Raw genomic sequence first — 24,406 nt, forward strand, 5'->3', positions numbered from 1 at the left:
AATTTTATTAATTCGTTTACTTTCTTACCTTTATATAAAATGAAAGGGGTCGATTCAATTTTCTGAAAGATGTTTGCACATCTACCAGACCCATTTCTTTAATCGACAATTTAAGCACATGATTTACACAAAATATAACGTGGTTTAAGCTAAGATAACATCATATAATTATGAAAGTTGTTAGTTGTGCTGCATACGTTGCTGTGTGGACTCGATAAATTGACACAAGCTTTTGTTACCGCCCAGTTTATATCAATTACCTAAGATGATATCAACATGACTTTTGTACAAACATAAATCTTTTTTTAAATAAATGTCATACTTTTTAAACAGATTCATAATCAGAAAAGCGAAACGAAACTCCGGCGTTAAATCATGTTTAACATATTTTCCTTTATTGATGATCAACTGTCACCACCAGAAAATACTAAATATTTTGCAACAATTTTGTTTGATTATTCAGAGAGTTTTCTGTTTCCTATCTCGCGTGTTCAATTCGCTGTAAATGTGTATGAATGGTCCGATGGTAGCGCATTAGATTCTGCTTTCAGAGGGACCTGGGTTCAATCTGTTAGTAAATATATTTAATGATTTAATAAAAACTAGGAATACTTTTGACCCCTTATTGTCCCCTACCGGTTTCACCGGAGATGACCTATGGTTTACGCTCTGTGTGTGTGTCTGTCTGTCCGTCAGTCCGTCAGTCTGTCACACTTTTCTTGATCCTGCGATAACTTTAGAAGTTCTTCATATTTTTTTTCATGAAACTTGAAACATGGATAGATGGCAATATGGACATTATGCACGTTATTTTATTTTGTTCCTAAGTCAAAAATTATGGTTGCTATGGCAATAAATATTATAAAAACATACAATGGTTGAGCCGGTAGGGGACATATATTGCCTGGCAATAGTCTTTTTTTAAATTTGATTCCCCAACGAGACGATGGGTCTTTACAAACTCCAAAGCTCATCAGTATTATTTTCAGCGAATAATTCGTATATATTGACGATTTACATGTGCATGTTGTTCGTAATGAGTTTTGCGATGCAAACAACACATTCTGTCTTTACAACTACTCGAAAACAAGGTAGGGGGAATTGCCTAATCCATTCACGCAGAGTATCAGTCCTTGCCTGTACCTTTCGGGAAGAAAACGTACAACCTTACATAATATCATCATACGCGTTTGTTAGAAATCAGAAGCCTTTTCGTTTATTTAATGTTTTCGTAGTGCATCGATCTTTTTATCTTTAAGAAGGATTTAAGAAAAAGTAATCGGTGGTTTTCATATGTTCATTAATTTCAAAAAGCCGCGTACATCAACACGACATCTTTGGTAACCATTGGATTATGTTTCACACGTTCACAGTTCACAGTAAAACTCTTGTTAAGAATAGAGACCAGAGGACTAAGCAAATTAGTTTAAAATTTTGCTGAATTCAATACTTATTGCAAAGCATGTAAAATATATGTATACACATCCAACAATTTTGTATTAAAAGTAATTACCAATTTGTCAAACATATTAATATATGTGCCCGAAACTAAATTGGCACAATGCAATAGGTTAAACAGCTGCCTTGCTCGCTTGCGGCCCTAGACCTTTGTATATCTATGCGACCCTTATGTCGACAGCTGGACAGTGACCGTCGTGGAGTTGCTATATATAGTGTCTATAATAAAGGCAATATACATTCAGCAAAAAGGTCTTATTACTTACTTAGGTAAGTTGTGCATGCCGCTTTCGTAAAACATATCGAATATAGGCATGCTGATACGAGGATTATATATAATGCTGTTATTTGAATATCATAATATACACAACAACAAAGCATCATGTGTGTAAAAGTCGATAAAAAAATTGATGATCCATATTGGTTTGATTAAAAGTAAAATTTAATAGTGCATACAAATTCTTCTGACTTGTAGTTACTTACGGGCTGCATTTATGTTTTAATTTTCTGGTTTGAAAACATGCAATGAACTGTAATCAACTGTCAAATGTAAACGATATTTTATGTTTCAACACGATTTTTAAGTGTATTGACTATTTTCAGGAGAAGACATTGAATAATCAAAATTGAATCATTTCTCGTGGATCTCATGATGCTACAATGTATCAGTAGTCATTTCGGCAAAAGTGGAAGAAAGTGAGTTTTTCATTATAATTATAAATACTCGTTAAAAATACATAAACATAATTTTCTGACATACATATTTAAAAAACAGGTTAAAACCGACGAAAACTAGTTTGCAGATAGCATTCAGTGCTTCAATTACACTAGTGTAAATTGCGAAATAATTGTTATATAAAATATATGTATAAGTAATTATGTTTAGTGCCATGCATTGGCGAGAATGGCATAGAATACGCGCACGGTGCGTCGTTCATTAACAACGACGGTTGTAACAGGTGCTTCTGTGCTGACGGAAATATAGGATGCACGATGATGCTATGTGCACCACCGCCGCCTCAAGAAGGCAAGTAATCATTTTGAGCAAACTTTCATTGCCAAAATGTGTTCATCATTTGTTCTAACACATATAACGGTTGCATTCAAAATGGAATCATTTCTCGTGGGTCTCATGATGCTATTAGTAGTCATTTCGGCAAAAGCGGAAGAAAGTGAGTTTTTCATTATAATTATAAATACTCGTTAAAAAATCCAAAGGTCTTACATCGTTCGCAGTGTACAGCGTAGACTACATTGGTGGATTTGCAGGTGACCTCGTTCCGCACATTGTAGCTTTTGCCGGTGGTATCGCTGAACTTTTCGGCCTCCATCATGTACGGCAAAAGCTACAATGTGCGGAACGAGGTCACCTGCAAATCCACAGGTATAAAAATAAAAATAAAAATAACTAAATATATATATATCAATCAAAATATAATTTATATGTTTTACATTTCGACCAGATTATGTTTTCGAATATGAGCTACCGAAGAATTTTAACAGTGTTACAGGAATGGTTCTATTGACAAGTTAAACCTCTTTAACTTGTGTTTACCTCCTTAATCAATTTTATAAATTTATCAATGTAGGAGAATTTAATCCGATAAAACAGCTATAACATCTCTTCAATTTATCAATATCTAGCTTAACTTAAACAATATTGTTTAATCTCGTGAATATAAAAGCAAGCTTTGGTATTAAAATCAAGTATTTGTATTGCATGTTTATTGTCTACTGGTCTACATATGACCCGTTATAAATTGTTTATTTGTTTATTTGTCATTTTGGCTCTCATAAAGCGTCTATATCTCTGATATGTCTCTGAAAATATATTATAATTATTTTGTAATACCGGTAGTATAGTTTGAGACGTTGTTTTACATCGTATTTTAATAATGCTGTGTTTGTGAGTACTTTCTTTTTTTAAATAGGAAGTTGGTCATTTCAATAAAAAGCAGACATGGTTTCGAGAATCTGTATTAGTTTAATGTTATTACTAAGCATATGTATTTGAAGTAAAATATACATTTACCATATTTAAAGTACTTATTATATTTGTCTGATTTCAGTTTGCGAGTATAACGAAAACCAATACAATGCCGGAGCTAACTTCATGAATGCCGACGGCTGTAACACATGCGTGTGTGGGAAAAACGGGATTGCGGCGTGCACCATGAAGTTATGTAAGCTATAATAGCCTGTGGAAAAACACACAGATACAATAATGACGTGTTAATATTTACCATATGTTTACTTCTATTTACCTTTATATTACCCTTTTATAAAGCAAATATTAATACTCTATTTTCATCGGTAAGTCATTCTTAATAAACTTAATGTACACACGAGATTCAATCATCGCTGTTTATTGATCATGTGGACGATATATAATTTATGAATGTATTATTATGCATGTCATATTTACAACTATATTTGGTATATTAATCAATGTATTTGTGTTTTTTTATAAAAAACAGTTAAAACTCTTGCATCATCCGTTTTAAATCCAGTTGGCAATGTGAAATATGTTTTTTGTGTCAAATAAACTCGAAATTCTGAAAGCGCACAATAAGCTTATACGCTTTTCGTGAAAATATCTATATACAATTACTTCGAAAATAAAAATCCATCCTAAACCAAAGCAACAAATACTCTGAATTTTAGGATCACATACTGTTACCCCACTCTGGTAGCAACCTAGTTAACTAGTACATGAACAAAAACATAATAAATACGCACGATATAACCGTACAAAATTCATTAAACATTTCATGATGACGTACACATTGCTTTACACAAGTCTATATGCGAAACCATTTAATTGTATTCAAATTCGCGCATCCGTATTCTTGAAAACTGTTCAGTCACCACGTGTACCTCTTTAAAAGAAAAACGGACGTACTTTAATACAGTTTTTAGAACAGCCAACAACGAACATTCGAGTGAAAATGTATTACACTATGATATCTTGTATTCCGATGTTCAAGGCACTACACAAGATTAAAACGGGAGCCTCTCAATGCAGCGACGGGATAGTTCAAAATGTGTATGTAGATTTATTATTTGTTTTGTTTTTTGAAAAAGAATTGCATTTCTCCAATACCGGGCGCGAACACGTCATTGCCAAAGTACATACAACTGGGTAAAACGGAGTCTTGCATCTTTAAAGAGATTTCTCTGATACAAAGCATTGGTAAATTCTTTTTCACATTGGCTTAGGCATAAAATAAAAATGATGAATGGCAGACCGATTTTTGCTTTGGATATTATACAGTATATTATGTATTTAAATGGGAGCTTATTGAATAAAGTTGTGTAAGTAAAATCAAATGTGCCTATGCATCTCAAAATACCACGAAAGGACCTTATCAAATAAAGGGACGCAACAAGTAAGAAATCATATTACTTATGTTAGGAATTGTTGTCACTTTTTCTGATGAATAGATTGAATGGGATATTTTCAAATGGCAAGTCATTTTCAATAGCAATCGTAGTAATTATGGCTACGATGAAGCGAATAGTCTCGAGATACAGACGTGGTACCACACTCACGATTAAGTGGGATGTATGCCTTCTGTGCAAATATAGCGGCAAGAATAAATCGTAAAAATCGTAAACACATTAATCGTATAAATTGCCGTGCGTTACGTTCTTACGCGTTTTTTTATGAAGCTGTAGCTTGGGAATCCATGTACATGGATTTGTGTTTTCGCTTTAAAATAAATTTCCTTACTCTATATAATAAAAATATGTCTAATTGTACAAAGTATAAATAAATTTTAATATTTCAAGCAATAAATGTGTATTGGGATGATTTGGTGGACATGTTAAAATGGTAGTTTAATCAAATTCTGATTGTATGACAATATAAATAAAATCCCAATATAACACCATATTTTCACGTTTTGCATTTTAAATACGGATTGAAACCATGAGGCACGTGAATAATTTCGTGATATACTGTTACAGATAAGAATACGGTAATTTACAACAAGCCACGATTATCTGTTAGGAAATCGAGTAAGAACGACGAATTAACATTCTTCCGGTTCGGCGAAACTTCAAAAACAACGCTAAAGACTTACGCCACACTGGCATAATGTTATGGGTTCGAGAAAAACTTTTTTTATTCACGGCGTAAATCTTGTTTACTGTTGTATTATAAACATTTCGTGGATACAATTAGTGTTTAAGTGTTAGATATATAGTTTACATTGTTTTATTCTTTTTTGAAGTTAATGTATTTTAAGTGTTTTCTTTGACGGTACAATTATATATAGATTTTTTTCTCAAATATCTGCAAATTTTCTCGATGCATATTGTTACACTTACGTTTGCATACACAACCTGTCCAAATAGGTTTCGAGTAATAAACAATAAGATGATTTCGCTCCTATAACGGAGGTATTTTTGGCTTGCCATTTAACATGTCAAGTTAAAACCGATGTCATATTTTACATAGAAAACAGAACAAATCATTTGTGAGGACACACATGTACATGGTTTTAAACGGTACCTGATAATATCCATTAAAAAGGTTATCAAAAGTTGTTTCACCCTATGGTCTCCTTGTGTGTATGCATTTATAACTACTAGCTTTGAAATTTATCTGTTGGGGTATTGAAAACAATTGACTACCTGCAATATAAACAACGTCGACCACATTTTCATTGATCTCGCAGGCTTGGGGCACAGTTTCTGCAAAACAAAACTGAACCAAAACAAAACCATAAACACTGCTCCTCCTTACTAAAACATTGAAATGCGCTAACAATTTGTAATCGAAAGTATTGTGTTAATAGATGATATGCCCCATGTGAATTACAAGACTGTTTTAAACACAAATTACAACATGTTAGAATTAAAGTTTCTATTTCTTTTAATTATTCAAACATGTAACACATAATTCAATTTAATGATTAAAAAAATTTATGAAGACGTTTATTAAAAATATTGCTATTTTTACATGAAAATTTTATATGTAAGACATAAATTATTACCTACATCATATTCTTTCTTGATCATTTCTCATAAGGAAAATATAGAAAACTGATCGCTGAAATAATAATTATCGTTAGGAGTATGACCGTACTATCAGATAACTCACCCTGAATACAATGCAAATCAAAGCTGTATCTTGATTTTAAATGTTTTGAGTTGTCAATATATCCCATCGGTTCTGTAATATCCAATACATTGCAAACATATGTTACACTACCGACTTTTTCTTTATGAGTATTGTACTGTATATTAAGTAGCGTCGCTTGAAGCACAAAGCATATTTTACAAACTTTACAGATACCTGTTATTTTGTTTTGGTCAAAAAAGTTACATATTGTATAACTAAACTAAATATATGATAAAGTTTTGATGCGTTGCGTTAATGCTAACGGGCTTGGCGACTGACGACCTTTTTTACTTTAAATAAACTGTACATCATCATTTTTAGATACAATATGTTGCACTATTTAACTCTATTTTAAACACGCCTGTCTCTTTAAGCTGATGTATTCACATATACTTTGAACACAAATAAATCATGATATACGACACAAAGACTAATATGTTTGTTTGTAATATGTGTTCGCGTTCATTTAATTAACTTGTTTACAGCTTAATGGGCGACGGAAAAAGATGTCCCTGTATCCTAAGAGAACAACAACGTCATCGTTAAATACACATGAAACATGTTATGCCAACGAATAGAAGGTTTTATGGAAAACCGTTAATCTGCCTTGATTGATTTCAATTTCAAACGACACTTATGCTCATGAAATAATTTAAATTTTGAGTGTCCATCAATGATTACTTTTGAATCAAAGTTAAATTAAGATCTCTCATTCATAGCCGTTTTGTAAACTTTTGGAAATACTGCTTATCGTATTTTATTATTTAATTTTATGTCCAACACTTTATCATAAATAGGTGCATTTTAATAACGCACGACTATACCTGTTCAATATAACAAAGTTTAATTATCGTTATTGGTATCCTTAAGTACGCCCCACAAACATATCAGCTTTTAAAATTCTCCCATATAGTATAAAATAGTATAGGTCAGAGGCGTACTTAGGTGGGGGGCTATGGGGCTAAAGCCCCCCCCCCCCCAGCTGGCTGGCAAGATACGATATTTTTTTAATGAGCCCCTAACAGTTTCAATCCACTTGTGTATTTCTTGTCATATGCCCCTAATTAAGCCATAAGCAGCTGTCCATTTGTGTGATTAGACCCCAGGCATGTGTACAGACGATCTAACCTTCACCATCTCAACAGCACGCTTCATTGACTGTAACTGATAGACTGCGCTATTTGATTGGCTGAAGGAGAAATTTAACTAATGGAATTCATCGATACATTTAGCTATAGGTAAATGTTTACAAATGGCTGACGCATGGGACTTGTGAAAAACAAAAGTTCACATTGCAGCAATTAAAGAGTTAAGACGAACGCAATGGACAATCATCATTAAATTTTCGGTAAGTTTCGTTGATTAAGTTCAATAGGTAAATGTTTTTAAATGTCTGCCAAATGGGACTTGTGAAAAACAATATTTCAATTTGTAGCAATTAAAGAGTTTAGACGAATGCAATGGACAATCATCATTAATTTTTTCTGTAAGTTTCTTTGACTAATTTAATTGGTATAAGCTCTTTAGATTGCTAATCCTTTTGAGTAACAAGTTATTGCTATTGAATTTCAACAGCACACTTAATGAAGGGTAATGATTTTATTTTCTTGTTGTTTTTTTTTAAATTGGGCTAACTGCTTTGATGTTCATCCATAGTTTTAAAATTAAAAAGGACTCAAAAATGAAGAATGACGTTGCTAGTATGAAACTAAATCATTTAAATAGGAGGTCCACCCATCTAACACTGTTCAACTATTTATGGATAAACACTTTAGTGGTTTGGAAGACATTTGATTTACCCTGTGTATAATAGGTATACACAAAGTTACTACATTACATTTACATCGCGAAATACTGTGTTTTAGTTGAATAACAACTTTTTCAAAACATGCATATATGACCAAAAGAACACATAGAGTTGATCAATTATCGTATGTAAACGTACTCCTTTTTCAATCGTGTACTAATAAACACCACGACACATACCAACTGTGTATTTGTAAGTTAGTTGAATGACATTTTAGCTTATGCTTTGTATCAATGATAAAACGATTAACTTAAGCGTTTGTTTTTGTTTCAGATCAAGGAAGCAACCATTTTATATTATTGATTATGATAAGAATATAAACATTATATTGGAGTTATTGCAAAGATTTACTCCGTTATGCAATATAAACTACTAGGTTTAGTTTTTACTGTAAATGAACAAAGGGAATATTGATATTTTATTAATATTTTATTGATTTTTGTAAATAATTTTATATTGGACCGAACGCGTGGTTTTATAATTTAACCAATATCATTGTTCAGGTTGTGTTTATGTGTATTATGATAAGCTGTTACTACATGTACGCTTAAGTGCAAATGCGTATCAGTTTGAAAATGTTTAATCATGTTTGTCGCTGCAGGGTCGGTTATAAATTGTTTAATTTATTAATATAGAATAGTATATGACTGAAGAGTTCCGTCTGCTACGTTTTGGTTATGTTTACACTAGTACTAAATAATCCTTATGTAATCATATACACATAGAACAAACAACGGTGCCGTGTGGAACAAACTGCTTGTGTGACATGTATTGTTATCAACACCATTTTATCATGAAGACCCATATCGATAAAAATCTGCAAAAAACATCCCATATCGGTAAAAGGTACCCACCGCCCGATTTCAGTTTGCTACTTTTTCTGTTGAAAGAAAAGTCTGTAAAATGTTCAACAAACTAACTCTTCTTCTTGATATGATATTGTTCTGTTCATTAGAGGTTCCAGATTTTTCTTACGCCTGATTGCCTTAATCTGTTGATACCTTGTCCATATCTGATAACCTTCTGCAAATGGAGGAACCACAACCACAGCAAAGGTGCACACGAAGCAATATATCTTGAACGTCTTGAGCCATGATGAAAACTGTTCAAAAGTAAGGATATCGAAATTTATCACAACGGCGGGTAAGATTACGAGAAATAAGATGAGACTCAATGCCCCGCCTACTATTGCAACCAAACGAGCTTTCCGGAATATCTTATCCATTGTCGATGAGGTCTTAAAAGACCCCATCTCAATTTCTGCTAATTCCTCCTCGTAGACCAAACGAAACGGACTTAGAGGGTTATTAATATTGATTGTTTTTGCCCATTCCAATTTGCTCTTTTTGTCCGTCCAATTTGACGATATGGTACAGAGTGAGACACCTATAGTTGCAATGGTGCTTACGACTATACCGGAAGTCGTAGCAGCCAAAAGGCTGAAATTCTGTGCGGTGTTCACGTAGAAATTAGCAAGTCCATTTTCGTAGGTAGCCGCCATGATCATCAGTCCAGCAAGAGATGCCGTCAATCCAGTAATGCAACCTTAAAAAATACTCAAAGACTAATTCAATCAAACAAATGCAAAAATACATGTGGTATTAAAATTTCGTTTATGTATCATGTTATAATATATTAAATGGTTATAGCTTAATAAATACGGTAAAATTTTTGCAAGCTATCCAATGAAACATATTGTTACAAATAAACAAAATATAATTTACTTTATATTAAGCATAAATAAAAAATATATATTATTATTTTTCATTGGAAATGGATCTTCGGGTGAACATCATGAATGACAGCATAATCGTATAAACATATACATATAAAACCGCCAAAAATAGTTCAGACAATCTAGCAGAACAATGTTTTTAACAAAGTGTTTAACAGTCGTCGCTTGTTTGTGTTTGTTTTTGCTTGTTTATTTGTTTCCTTTTGTTTCGTAAAGAGGAGTACATACCAGTTATGGCACCTTTGGTCGTTGTTTTTTACCAGGATATGGTAGCTAGAAGTGGTACTATGAACGGACATGTTAATCCTTGTAGACACAGAAATGCCCAGTTGACATTCAAATTCGTTTCGGATATGAGTAGACCGTACGGCACACTGAGAATTGTAACAAACAGCATGCACCAGGACTATGATAACAAAAAATATGTAAGTTACGTTAAACAATAATCAAATACATCAGGTTTAATTAAAATCGCTTTCTGTCCGTAAACGTATTTATTTAAGAAAAAAGATACTAGTGGACACGTCCAAGATATTTAAATGAGATCTTTAGTCAAATGTGTGCCGATAAAAAAATAAAAAACAATAAGAAGTCAAACAAAATGGCAAAACCTTTCGGCGATTAAAAATGAGTGTATAACTCTTGTGTTGATAACTTAACATCTTCGATTCTTTCATTGAATTACTCAGAGTTAAAATTATCTTAACATATTTATATATTTGTTTTAATTCTTATTGCAAAATGGATGGAAAAAAACCTCTAAAACAGATTGTATCTCATCAGTCCATCCTCATACTTTCTGTATTCGCCATGCGTCAAACATGTATAGGTGACTTTTTCCGTCCCATGATTATCACGCAATTCTGTATCTTCGTCGCAATCTTTGCATCCAATAACTGATGTACAAGTGCACGTTGTTTCTGCATCATTTGTTTGAGTTTCGGTTAGGCGTTTTTTCTTTGCCACATAAGATACAGCTTGTAGGAGTTTTAAGATGCCTTTGAAAGGGAGTTGTGCCAAAAATTGTACAAAACGTACACACAAATGTATATGTGATATTATAGGCATTTTTCATTGTTGAATAAAATTGTGTCATTGTGTCGTATGAACAAATCTGCATGAAAACTACATTATAGGCATTTTTCACTGTTGAATAAAATTGTGTCATTGTGTCGTATGAACAAATCTGCATGAAAACTACGTTTGGACTCAAATCGTACATCTAATCATTTCTGTCTTCAGTTGTCAAAACACCTATATACTGTTTGATTCCAATAATGTCGCTTTAATGGAATTACCATTTTTATTCATTTGCTTCTTAATATAAAATCACCTAAACTTGTTTTATTAGTAGCACAGTCCCATTTATATTTTTATTTTGTACTGCCCCTGGAATTTGTTCACGTCATTATGTCATTATGGATTTTTGTGACGTCATACGACCGACTTTCCCAGTTGTAATCTGCATGCATAGGTCATTGGGTTTATAACGTTCCATTTTATTTATATTTTCTCTCTGATAGGCGTTTCTTGTTTGATTTAATTATTTATTTTTTTAGCAGTCACATAAACAACCTAGCTATGTAATATGGAATTTTTACACCCATTATTGCTGCTTCTTCCTGTATTCTCGCGATGATTATCTGAGATATTAACTCCATGACGCTATATTCTCTAATCTGTTTCTATAAAGAAGGAATGTAGTTGAAAATTATTAATAGTTTTATTTGATCGTTCGTCAAAAAGTTGTAACTCTGTTACTCTTGTATCTTCAATGCAATTGAGCAATTAAATAGTAATTAAATTGAATGCGTTTTAATTCCCTTTTATTATTGTTTAATTTGAGTTACAATGCTATGACGTTAAATTTTATTTACACTTAAATGTATTATGAATATTGCTGGGCCAAGTGTGAGGTTGAGCGCTCTATAACCAGGTTTAAACCCCAAATGCTTTGCATTGACCGTTCCAAGGCGGTGACCCCAGCTTTATTCATATTTTGTGTTTATATTGGTTTGTATTGTGCTGTATTGTGCTGTTTTGTATTGTTTGGGCAATCGGTCTCTTGCCTTAAAGGGATCTTTTCACTCTTTGGCAAATTGACGAAATTGAAAAAAGTTGTTTCAGATTCGTAAGTTTTCGTTTTAGTTATGATATTTATGAGGAAACAGTAATACTGAACATTAACCATGCTCTAATATAGCCATTATATGCATCTTTTGACGATTTTAAAACCTAAAAATTATAAAGCGTTGCAACGCGAAACGATTGAATAATTTGGAGAGTTCTGTTTTTGTCGTTAAATTTTGTGAAACTACGAAGATTGCTTATATAAGGTATAAAATACGTCATGAATGTGTACTCGGCGGAATAGCTCAGTAGGCTAAAGCGTTTTTACTTCAGGACTCTGGCAGGACTCCAGGGGTCACTGGTTCGAAACCTGCTCCGGGCAATGTTCTTTTCCTTTTTTTATTTTTTTTCTTGATTTTTTACTGGAGCTTTTATGATCCAATGTTTACATTTATCAATATAAAGCATTTAATGAATAAGTTAAAAAAATGCCAAAATCTGTGAAAAGGCCCCTTTAAATAAAGGACCAACTAATTGTTTTAATGACAATTCAATACTGCTCAAGCAGCTGGAGTTTCACTTCTTTATATTGATTTAAAATTGAATTACAGTTGTTGTTGTTGTTGTTTTTTCAAAGTAAACAAATGTTATTTTACACGCAATTTAACCATATCATTTTTTAACAAATATTGTGTGTACCAACTGTTAATTTATCATAAATATCCGAATCATGGAGAACACTGTTTACTGTTCAATAATATTATGTATTTGGTTTTATCATAGATCCAATTGTTTGATTAGTTACCTTTTCTTTTACATAATGATGGTTAACGAAAAATGATATCAATATCTGAAGTTATTTTTTAAATACCTGAATGAATTGACGTATGTCTTGTAGACATCGTAGATAAGAATGGATGATATTCCCATCACTTCGCCAGATCCAGTAGCCATAAGCGTCATCATCAGCATCGTAAGTAAGAGATATGCAATAGTGTCCCCCATTATAAACTGCACTACGTACGGTGTGATGTAACCTTATGTTGAAGAAAACATTTGTTTTAATCAATACATATTCCTCAATTCGAGATCATATTTTATTTCAAGCAAGGTGTAAAAAACTTCCTCTTAAAAAGCATCAACTAACCATTGTCAATCTCTATAGCAGATAGCACATGTGTTGAATTCACCATGATCATTGAGAGATAGGTCATAGATGTCGTAATGGCGAGCACAGTTTCGACTAAAACTAGGTGTACGCGGCAAGAAAGAAGCCTACAACGGCCTGTGATGGTTTTGCTGCAATTCGGCTCTGCCAATTGGATTGATCAGTAACACTTATTGATGTTGTCATAATAAGCAAAACTACTCCAAGAACAATTCCTGATTTTGACTGGAACGTCGCTAACGAATTACCAGAGTTACCGTCTGGACCTTCAACACAAACTGCAGCGATGTAAAACGCCTCAAATGATGTATGTGCCTTCTTTTCTTCTGGCGGATAATAAACTGAGTACAGGACATACATAGACAATGATATAAAGGTCAGAGCAGTGTTTATATACGATATATAAAATGTGGTTCTGAGACCACCGATCATGCAGTATGATCCAAATAGTACTGCTAACACCTGGATTATAAACTCGTTGTTTGTGTCCTTTACAAGAACCTCTTATGTGGATTTGCCGGCCATAAGCATATTTGTGGTCACAATAAGAATAGAGAAAAGCGTAACAAGTGAGAACATAATGTGCGCTTACGTTCCAAATCTTGCGTATGCTATCTGAAAGAAGATAATCAATGCGAATCATTATTAGAATCAGAATTACATAATTATTATATAAGATTGCAAAGAATTTTCGGTGTGTACAATTCTTCAGATATATCTTTATTGAAATCGAATGAAAAAGGAATAATAAAATATCATTACAAAACTCAATTATTTAAGGTAAATATGAGTGATGATTTAAAAATATACTAAAACGAACAAAACTTCTAAATATGCAAAAATAAGCATTATGTATTTGACATGTATTTTATAATAAGAAAGGAATATAAAATAAATAATAAATAATTAGTATTTTTTGCTTGTCTGCTGTTTACTTCGTATACAAATACGCTATGAAACGTCGACTATTGTATTTTATACCTGAGGGTACGTCTTTGCTCCGGGAGCGGGAGATCTAAGATACAGAGAGAACACAGGGAACATAAACATTCCGACAACGATCCCGATCGAAGACCAGAAGCAAGCGCCGATCCCAATTTGTAACGAACAGAAAGTTCATTATTCGCGCCTGATAAAACAGTCCCTTAAGCATGGAATAAGTTTTGTAACATACGTATGAACGATATTAATGTATCAAAATTAAGTCTTCACATACACTTCAGACTTTTTCTTTCAAAAAGTTTAAATGAAACTTTCATCTATAAGGCATAACTTTCAAATGACTTTTTCACGGTTTAGCAAAATTACGTTTTTCGAAATCAAAGTCATAGAATCTAAAACAAATGTTAACATATTAAAATAATGTCAGACGTCTAGTGGTAGCACGTGAGCATTTGCTCCTTAAAGTTGAAGGTTTCGGTTTCGAATCTCAGCGAAAGCAAAAGGTTTAATTCAAATTGGGTTAACTGCTATAACCATTATCGACTATTTAAATTATATAATCTTTATAGTTTCGTAGTTTTCACAATTGAATATTACAAAATTTCTCAAAAGGTATCTTAAGCCGTTGTTTGCAGTGATGGTTATATTTACAGCGTTCAGTGGAGTTTTAAAATTATTTTCTGATAATAATCAATATGAATTGCCAATTGCAATAATGCAATTGTGCAATTTAACAAAAGTGTTACCTTGCTAGTCAGAGTTGAGCTCTGCAAGAAATCTGAAGGCCATATCACTTGTGATGTCACAGTAACGGCGGTAAGACTAAGACTCACGCGCCCTCCGGCGTCAAAAGTAGTGTCAAAGTTTCCGTCATCGTGGAAAATGTACTTCTGGGATGCCTTGTAAGCTCGATAAGTAGGGAAAAGCCGATGAATCCCAACAGCAAGAGAAGTGAAGCATGACTCTTTATTGGGTGGCGAAATGCTTGAATACGCGATATATGAAACCAAAAACGCTTAGTATGCCATTAAAGTATTGAAATGGCATTACGATATGTAATTTATATTTATTTATCAATAATCAGTATTAATTATTCAAAACTTTAATTATGCGTTTAAGTAAACATGAGACAGACAGCTTTTGTGTGCATTTAAGAAACAGAAACAGTTTGTCGTGATGTAATGTAAATGGTTTCCGACTGGTGACAGGGAAGTCACGGGTTCGATCCTCACTGTTGGAGCGTTCTTTAGATCCTCCCCAAAGACACTAAGTACTTGTTCTAGGCCCAGAAAACGGACCCGATGAAGTTTCGAATAAGTAGGAAGTACTTTGAATGCAATCGAACTAAAATAAATAGGTTAAAACTAAACAAAAAACAGTCGTTTCTTGATTGCATTTAAAGCCCTTTAACACTCAAAATCAACAAATAGTTCGCAAAATATTTCTCACAATAAAGTTAACGCACACAAAAATCAGTGTTACATATAGAAATAGCCAAAATTTCAACGCTATATAGTAGTAAAGATTTAACGAGATACAAAATGCTCGTTTTCATTTTTTTTTGTGTGACAATATATTCCATGTTAATTTCTCGAGATTAAATCCAAAACATTTACGATCAAACTTGATATTGGCTTCGGGAAGCGTCGGAAGCACGATGTTATTCTCATGAGCTTCCCGAAACCAATCTAGCGTTCGCTCGTAAATGTTCGGATAAATCTCGTTAAATCTTTGTTACCATACCACATCTAGCGTTGACATTTTGGCTATTGCTAAATAATAGAATAGCTTTACGAAAGATATTTGTTTTATTTAATTTAGGAACGTTTTTTCACTAAAAATGGTCTTAGAACAAGTCACTTAAAATGTTGCTGGACGAAATCGCAGAAGAAAATCTTTTATTACACGTTTCTACGTGATTACTTTAAAAAATTAGAAAATTCAATGTTAATACTCATATATATTTCGCGTGCCAACATCCTACTACATCCGGGCATTTTACCGCATTTTTACACTTCACCGGCTAGACCGTCTTTCCGACTTGTGATTATAAAGTCCATCGGAAGGCCAATGGACAAAAACTGAATATTTAAGCATTAATGTATGTTGTGCAACAATTGACAGTTTGTTGAAATGCTGCTTTGATTTCAGGAATTTATTGTCGTTTTAATTGCAGCAACACATAAGAACAAGCTTCAGTTTGAAATAAGAATATATATATATATATATTAAGTTCATTGCTTTGGATGTCTTAATGATTTGTATAGGAAATAATGATTATATTCGTCATCGCGTTTATTAGATGAATGTTGTCACGATTTTGTTTGGCTATGATCTCTTATGTAATATTACAATACGTTTTGCATGAGTGGTATTATTAAACCAATATATTTCACTCAAATTAAGATATCTATAAATCCAATATTTAATTAAATATTAATTTCATATCAAACAATCTATTAACAAAATAACCTTAAATGTGAATTACATGTGCATTGTGTAGGTTTTTCTCGATTAAAATTCCGCTTGAACATGATTGCAGTTTAAAATACTAGTTAATAATAGGTTGCTTCAAAGTCGCTCACGACGCCAAGTCGCATTGCCTTGGATGAAATGGATGAATTGTGTATCAAAGTTTTGTATACCAAGACCATATATGCATTTAATTTACTCATTTTTAACTCTGTGGGTCTGAAAAGACAATCCTTGAAGCTGAATTATCTCGGGCTAGGATGGTCACCGCTACATAAACTTTGATGTATGAAAACAATGAACTACATGTAGATATGTCAATTGTACAACATTTCTGACTTTGGCGTCATTAAAGAACTTCATAAATACAATCGGAAACAATGCAATACTAGCATTATTGATTCAACATTTAAGTATTTTAGTATTTATTGAAACAGCTTATGAGGTTTGTTTTTTACTTGTTCATCATTAAGATATCCGGAAACAACAGTACAATGCTGTTAGCAGCAGCATGTTGAATAAAATCCAAACAAGCAGTTCGTACTCATAGTTAACACATGGAAACGAAATCTCAAATGCGCTTATATATTTCGAAATACTCTTTTCCTAATCGGTTGTTTTTCACCGCCGTCACCTTCTTATTCTAAAAGACTGATATTTATTAGTGAAGTGTTCTCCACATAGCAGCATTTAGGTTCCGTTATTTTACATTTTTATTTTACAAAGGAATTAAACACCCCTTATGGGTCTGACATCACATTCTATTTTACCGGAGAAAACACATAGTATAACCAGTGTTAATTTTGTTGCGAACTGAAATAAAAAGTGTGAATAAGGGTGGCTTAAATGCTTGAATTAAGGTGTACAAGTTCACTTCAAATGCTTTGTTTTTCAGTAAATAATATTTTGGTAAAACAACTATTTCTGAAACTCTGAAGATGACAGTGAGTGGCATTTGTCAGTGAAAATAAAGTCCCGTAAGACATATATGAATCGTTGATTGAATCTCTTCACATGTAAAGACATCGATTTGTTGCAGACATAATTTACCTTGAGATAAATTCATTAATACCTGACATCTGATTAATTTCAGATCAGCGTTATCGGTGTTTGTCAGTGACATCATATACCAACCGAAAGTACATGTTTCAAATGAATATATATGTAATTATACAGTAAAATAGTGAAGATTTGTGTGTTTCTATTTCTAATTGGTGTTGCGTTTTTTGCCGTTTTCAATAGAATTCAGTCATACCACATCGGTCAGTTTAACAGATCACACTTATTACAAAGCGCACAAACTCATAACTGATCCACTTGAATCAAAGGCAGGGGTAGAAATGTGTACACAGGATTTCGTGTCCAATCACCATACACGTTTTGTGGCGTATCATCTGGCCTGTAGTCCAGCGCTCCAGCAAGTGAGCTCGCAGGTCCGATTTGTATATAATTAATTTGAAAAAAATGTTTTAAAGGATACCATGAGATCACTAAACGTTCACCAGAAAGTACTTCATTTCTTAGTCCAGAAACGTAATTTCGTTTACAAGAAATATAGTTCCGCATCTATTGATGTTCAAAAGTATTAAGGCATCTATTTCAACAGACTCATGCCACAGCAAATACATCAGGCTTGACTAAAAAAGGTTTCATTTTTAATGTGATAATTATTTAGATTAATTTATTTTTAGAATGTATGTTTATCAATACAAAATAGTGCGTTCCTTTTTTTAAATCGGATGAAAGTGGTATTTAATTGATATCTTCTATGCTTTTATGCTGCACATTGTGCACGAGACACAACTAAAACTGTATGACAGTTTGTGTTTTACAATCATGCTTTTGGCATATCGTGAAACGCAGAGCTTTATCTAATTATTGTACGTAAAATGTCGACCATTTGACACATGTTTGAGCATCAAACAATCAGTAACTCATGACATTTTAATCAGACACACGAGTTTTGCAAAGTGTGAGAAAGCTCAATATAAACACAGGAAGAAACTGCTTGTGTGACATGTATTGTTATCAACACCTTTTTAACATGAAGACCCATATCGATAAAAATCTGCAAAAAACATCCCATATCGGTAAAAGGTACCCACCACCCGATTTCAGTTTTGCTACTTTTTCTGTTGAAAGAAAAGTCTGTAAAATGTTCAACAAACTAACTCTTCTTCTTGATATGATATTGTTCTGTTCATTAGGGGTTCCAGTTTTTTCTTACGCCTGATTGCCTTAATCTGTTGATACCTTGTCCATATCTGATAACCTTCTTCAAATGGAGGAACCACAACCACAGCAAAGGTGCACACGAAGCAATATATCTGGAACGTCTTGAGCCATGATGAAAACTGTTCAAAAGTGAGGATATCGAAATTTAGCGCAACGGCGGGAAAGATCACGAGAAATAAGATGAGACTCAATGCACCGCCTACTATTGCAACCAAACGAGCTTTCCGGAATATCTTACCCATTGTCGACGAGGTAATAAAAGATCCCACCTCAATTTCTGCTAATTCCTCCTCGTAGACCAAACGAAACGGACTTAGAGGGTTGTCAATATTGATTGTTTTTGCCCATTCCAATTTGCTCTTTTCGTCCGTCCAATTTGACGATATGGTACATAGTGAGACACCAATAGTTGCAATGGTGCTTACGACTATACCGGAAATCGTAGCAGCCAAAAGGCTGAAGTCCTGTGCGGTGTTCACGTAGAAATTAGCAAGCCCATTTTCGTACGTAGCCGCCATGATCATCAGTCCAGCAAGAGATGCCGTCAATCCAGTAATGCAACCTTAAAAATACTCGTAGACTAATTCAATCAAACAAATGCAAAAATACATGTGGTATAAAAGTTCGTTTATGTATGATGTTATAATATATTTAATGGTTATAGCTAAATAAATACGGTGAAATTTTGCAAACTATCCAATAAAACATATTGTTACAAATAAACAAAATGTAATTTACTGTATATAAAGCATAAATAAAAAATATATATTATTATTTTTCATTGGAAACGGATCTTCGGGTGAACATCATGAATGAAAGCATAATCATATAAACATATACATATAAAACCGCCAAAATAGTTCAGACAATCTAGCAGACCAATGTTTTTAACAAAGTGTTTAACAGGTGTCGCTTGTTTGTGCTTGTGTGTGCTTGTTTGTGCTTGTTTGTGCTTGTTTATTTGTTTCCTTTTGTTTCGTAAAGAGGAGTACATACCAGTTATGGCACCTTTGGCCGTTGTTTTTGACCATGATATGGTAGCAAGAAGTGGTACCAAGAACGGACATGTTAATCCTTGTAGACACAGAAATGCCCAGTTGACATTCAAATTCGTTTCGGATATGAGTAGACCGTACGGCACAATGAGAATTGTAACACACAGCATGCACCAGGACTATGATAAATAAAATATGTAAATTACGTTAAACAATAATTAAATACATTACGTTTGATTAAACTCGCCTTCAGTCCGTAAACGTATTTATTTAAGAAAAAAGATACTATTGGACACGTCCAAGATATTTAAATGAGATATTAAGTAAAATGTGTGCCGATAAAAAAAAACAATAAGAAGTCAAACAAAATGGCAAAACCTTTCGGCAATTAAAAATTAGTGTATAACTCTTGTGTTGATCACTTAACATCTTCGATTCTTTCATTGAATTAATGAGAGTTGAAATTATCTTAACTTATTCATATTTTTTTTTTAATTCTTATTGAAAAATGGATGGACAAAACCTCTAAAACACCTTGTATCTCATCAGTCCATCCTCATACTTTCTGTATTCGCCATGCGTCAAACATGTATAGGTGACTTTTTCCGTTCCATGTTTATCACGCAATTCTGTATCTTCGTCGCAATCTTTGCATCCAATAACGGATGTGCATGTGCACGTTGTTTCTGCATCATTTGTTTGAGTTTCGGTTAGGCGTTTCTCTTTGCCACATAAGATACAGCTTGTAGGAGTTTTAAGATGCCTTTGAAAGGGAGTTGAGCTCAAAAATTGTACAAAACGTACACAAAAATGTATTAACTTGATTTAAAATTGAATTACAGTTGTTGTTTTTTTTAAGTAAACAAATGCTAATTTACACGTAATTTTACCATATCATTTTTTTTAACAAATATTGTGTATACCAACTGTTAATTTATCATAAATATCCGAATCATGGAGAACACTGTAAGTTTACTTTTCAATAATATTATGTATTTGGTTGTATAATAGATCCAATTGTTTGATTAGTTACGTTTTCTTTTAAATAATGATGGTTAACAAAAATGTTATCAATATCTGAATTTCTTTTTTAAATACCTGAATGGATTGACGTATGTCTTGTAGACATCGTAGATAAGAATGGATGATATTCCCATCACTTCGCCAGATCCAGTAGCCATTAGCGTCATCATCAGCATCGTAAGTAAGAGATATGCACCAGTGTCCCCCATTATAAACTGCATTACGTACGGTGTGATGTAACCTTATGTTGAAGAAAACATTTGTTTTAATCCATACATCATTCGCAATTCGAGATCATATTTTATTTCAAGCAAGGTGTAAAAAACTTCCACTTAAAAAGCATCAACTAACCATTGTCAATCTCTATAGCAGATAACACGTGTGTTGAATTCGCCATGCTCAATGAGAGATAGGTCATAGTTGTCGTAATGGCGAGCACAGTTTCGACTAAAAACCAGAAGTACGCGGCAAGAAAGAAGCCTACAACGCTCTTGGATGGTTTTGCTGCAATTAGGCTCTGCCAGTTGGCTTGATCAGTAACACTTATTGATGTTGCCATAAAAAGCAAAACTACTCCAAGAACAATTCCTGATTTTGACTGGAACGTCGCTAACGAATTACCAGAGTTACCGTCTGGACCTTCAACACAAACTGCAGCGTTGTAAAACGCCTCAAATGATGTGTGTGCCTTCTTTTCTTCTGGCGGATAATAAACGGAGTACAGGACATACACAGACAATGATATAAAGGTAAGTGCAGTGTTTATGTACGATATATAAAACGTGGTTCTGAGACCACCGATCATGCAGTATGATCCAAATAGTACTGCTAACACCAGGAATATAAACTCGTTGTTTGTGTCCTTTACAAGAACCTCTAATGTGGATTTGCCGGCCATAAGCATATTTGTGGTCACAATAAGACTTGAGAAAAGCGCAACAAGGCAGAACATAATGTGCGCTGACTTTCCAAATCTTGCGTATGCTATCTGAAAGAAGATAATCAATGCGAATCAGTATTAGAATCAGAATTACATTTTATTCTATAAGATTGCAAAGAATTTTTGGTTTGTAAAATATCATCACAAAACTCAATTATTTAGGCAAATATGAGCGATTAAAAAATTACTAGAACGAACAAAACTCCTAAATATGCAAAATAAAACATTATGTATTAGACATGTTTTTTTATAATTAGAAAGGCATATTAAATAAATAATAAATAATTAACTTGTTTTGCTTGTCTGCTGTTTACTTCGTATACAAATACGCTATGAAACGTCGACAATTGTATTTTATACCTGAGGGTACGTCTTTGCTCCGGGAGCGCGAGATTTAAGATACAGAGAGAACACAGGAAACATAAACATTCCGACAACGACCCCGATTGAAGACCAGAAGCAAGCGCCGATCCCAATCTGTAACGAACAGAAAGTTTATTATTCGCGCCTGATAAAACAGTTCCTTAAGCATGGAATAAGTTTTGTAACATATGTATGAACGATATTAATGTATCAAAATTAAGTCTTCACATACACTTCAGACTTTTTCTTTCAAAACGTTGAAATGAAACTTTCATCTACAATGCATAACTTTAAAATGACTTGTTCACGGTTTAGCAAAATTAAGTTTTTCGAAATCAGAGTCATAGAATCCGAAACAAATGTTAACATATTAATATAATATCAGACGCCTAGTGGTAGTACGTAAGCATTTGCTCCTTAAAGCTAAGGTGTCGGGTTCGAACCTCGGCGAAAGCAAAAGGTTAAGTTCGAATTGGGTTAACTGCTACAACCATTATAGACTATTTAAATTATATAATTTTTATAGTTTCGTAGTTTTCACAATTTAATATTACAAAATTGCTCAAAAGGTATCTTAAGCCGTTCTTTGCAGAGATGGTTATATTTACAGCGTTCAGTGGAGTTTTACAATTATTTTCTGAAATTAATCAATAAGAATTGCAGCTTGCAATAATGCAACGGTGCAATTTTAAAAAGTGTTACCTTGCTAGTCAGAGTTGAGCTCTGCAATAAATCTGAAGGCCATATCACTTGTGATGTCACAGTTACGGCGGTAAGACTAAGACTCACGCGCCCTCCGGCGTCGAAAGTAGTGTCAAAGTTTCCGTCATCGTGAAAAATGTACTTCTGGGATGCCTTGTAAGCTCCGGCGATAAGGAGGGAAAAGCCGATGAATCCCAACAGCAAGAGAAGTGAAGCATGACTCTTTGGGATGGGTGGCAGAATGCTTGAAACGCGATATATAAAACCAAAAACGCTTAGTATGCCATTACACTATTGAACTGGCATTACTATATGTAATTTATATTTATTTAACAATAATCAGTATTAATTATTCAAAACTTTAATTATGCGTTAGGTTTAAGTAAACATGACACAGCTTTTGTGTGCATTTAAGAAACAGAAACAGTTTGTCGTGATGTAATGTAAATGGTGTCCGACTGGTGACAGGGAAGTCACGGGTTCGATCCTCAATGTTGGAGCGTTCTTTAGATCTCCCCCAAAGACACTAGGTACTTGTTCTAGGCCCAGGAAACAGACCCGATCAAGTTTCGAATAAGTAGGAAGTACTTTGAATGCAATCGAACTAAAATAAATAGGTTAAAACTAAACAAAAAAACAGTCGTTTCTTGATTGCATTTAAAGCCCTTTAACACTCAAAATCAACAAATAGTTTGTAAACTATTTCTCAAAACAAAGTTAACGCACACAAAAATCAGTGTTGCATATAGAAATAGCCAACATTTTAACGCTATATTGATTAAATCCGAACATTTACGAGCAAACGCGAAATTGGCTACGGGAAGCTTCAGAAGCACGATGTAATTCTCATGAGCTTCCCGAAACCAATCTCGCGTTCGCTTGTACATGTTCGGATAAATCTCGTTAAATCTATCTAACCAAACCATATCTAGCGTTGAAATTTTGGCTATTGCTGAAATAAACACTAATATTTTCAGGGCTAACTTTATTTTGAGAAAAATTTTACGAAATAGTCCGTGATAATTGGTGTTGATATTGCTTTAAATTGCCGCACAAATATATTTGCTTCTGCAGGCTCTCCACCAATGCCTTAAGAAATAAACTAATAGAAAGAAGTATTCGACATGAAGATGTTACTTTGATGATTCGGTGTTAGCCTTTAGTTGAACTTTACAAAACGGCTGTTGAGATGGTGTTGACTGGGAAGGGGTAGATTGAAGCTCCACAGTCTCCCAGTGCCATATACAACAACCCAACAGCAAAACGATGTTCAAGGTTAACTGCAAGCAGATCTATAACATGCTGTACAAAAGAATACAGCAATGGTGGTTTGCGCGTTGCTGTGAAAATGATAACTGAAAACTTAAT

General features: G+C 33.5%; 5 protein-coding genes across 9 annotated transcripts in view; 3 read left to right on the top strand and 2 right to left on the bottom strand.

Annotated features, from left to right (window-relative positions):
- The window catches only part of LOC127847411 (uncharacterized), a 334,665-nt gene that overhangs the window by 161,279 nt on the left and 148,980 nt on the right, over positions 1-24,406 (top strand). The window lies entirely within an intron of this gene.
- The window catches only part of LOC127847412 (uncharacterized), a 292,485-nt gene that overhangs the window by 140,076 nt on the left and 128,003 nt on the right, over positions 1-24,406 (top strand). The gene's annotated exons all lie outside the window — the stretch shown is intronic.
- The window catches only part of LOC127847426 (14-3-3 protein homolog 2-like), a 278,492-nt gene that overhangs the window by 98,789 nt on the left and 155,297 nt on the right, over positions 1-24,406 (bottom strand). The window lies entirely within an intron of this gene.
- Positions 1-24,406, top strand: part of LOC127847419 (GDP-fucose transporter 1-like) — a 291,500-nt gene that overhangs the window by 92,643 nt on the left and 174,451 nt on the right. The window lies entirely within an intron of this gene.
- LOC127847414 (dnaJ homolog subfamily C member 11-like) overlaps positions 1-24,406 on the bottom strand; it is a 313,717-nt gene that overhangs the window by 75,147 nt on the left and 214,164 nt on the right. The window lies entirely within an intron of this gene.

Source organism: Dreissena polymorpha, chromosome 10, assembly GCF_020536995.1.
Source record: "Dreissena polymorpha isolate Duluth1 chromosome 10, UMN_Dpol_1.0, whole genome shotgun sequence".
In the NCBI taxonomy this organism is placed as follows: Eukaryota; Metazoa; Mollusca; class Bivalvia; order Myida; family Dreissenidae; genus Dreissena; species Dreissena polymorpha.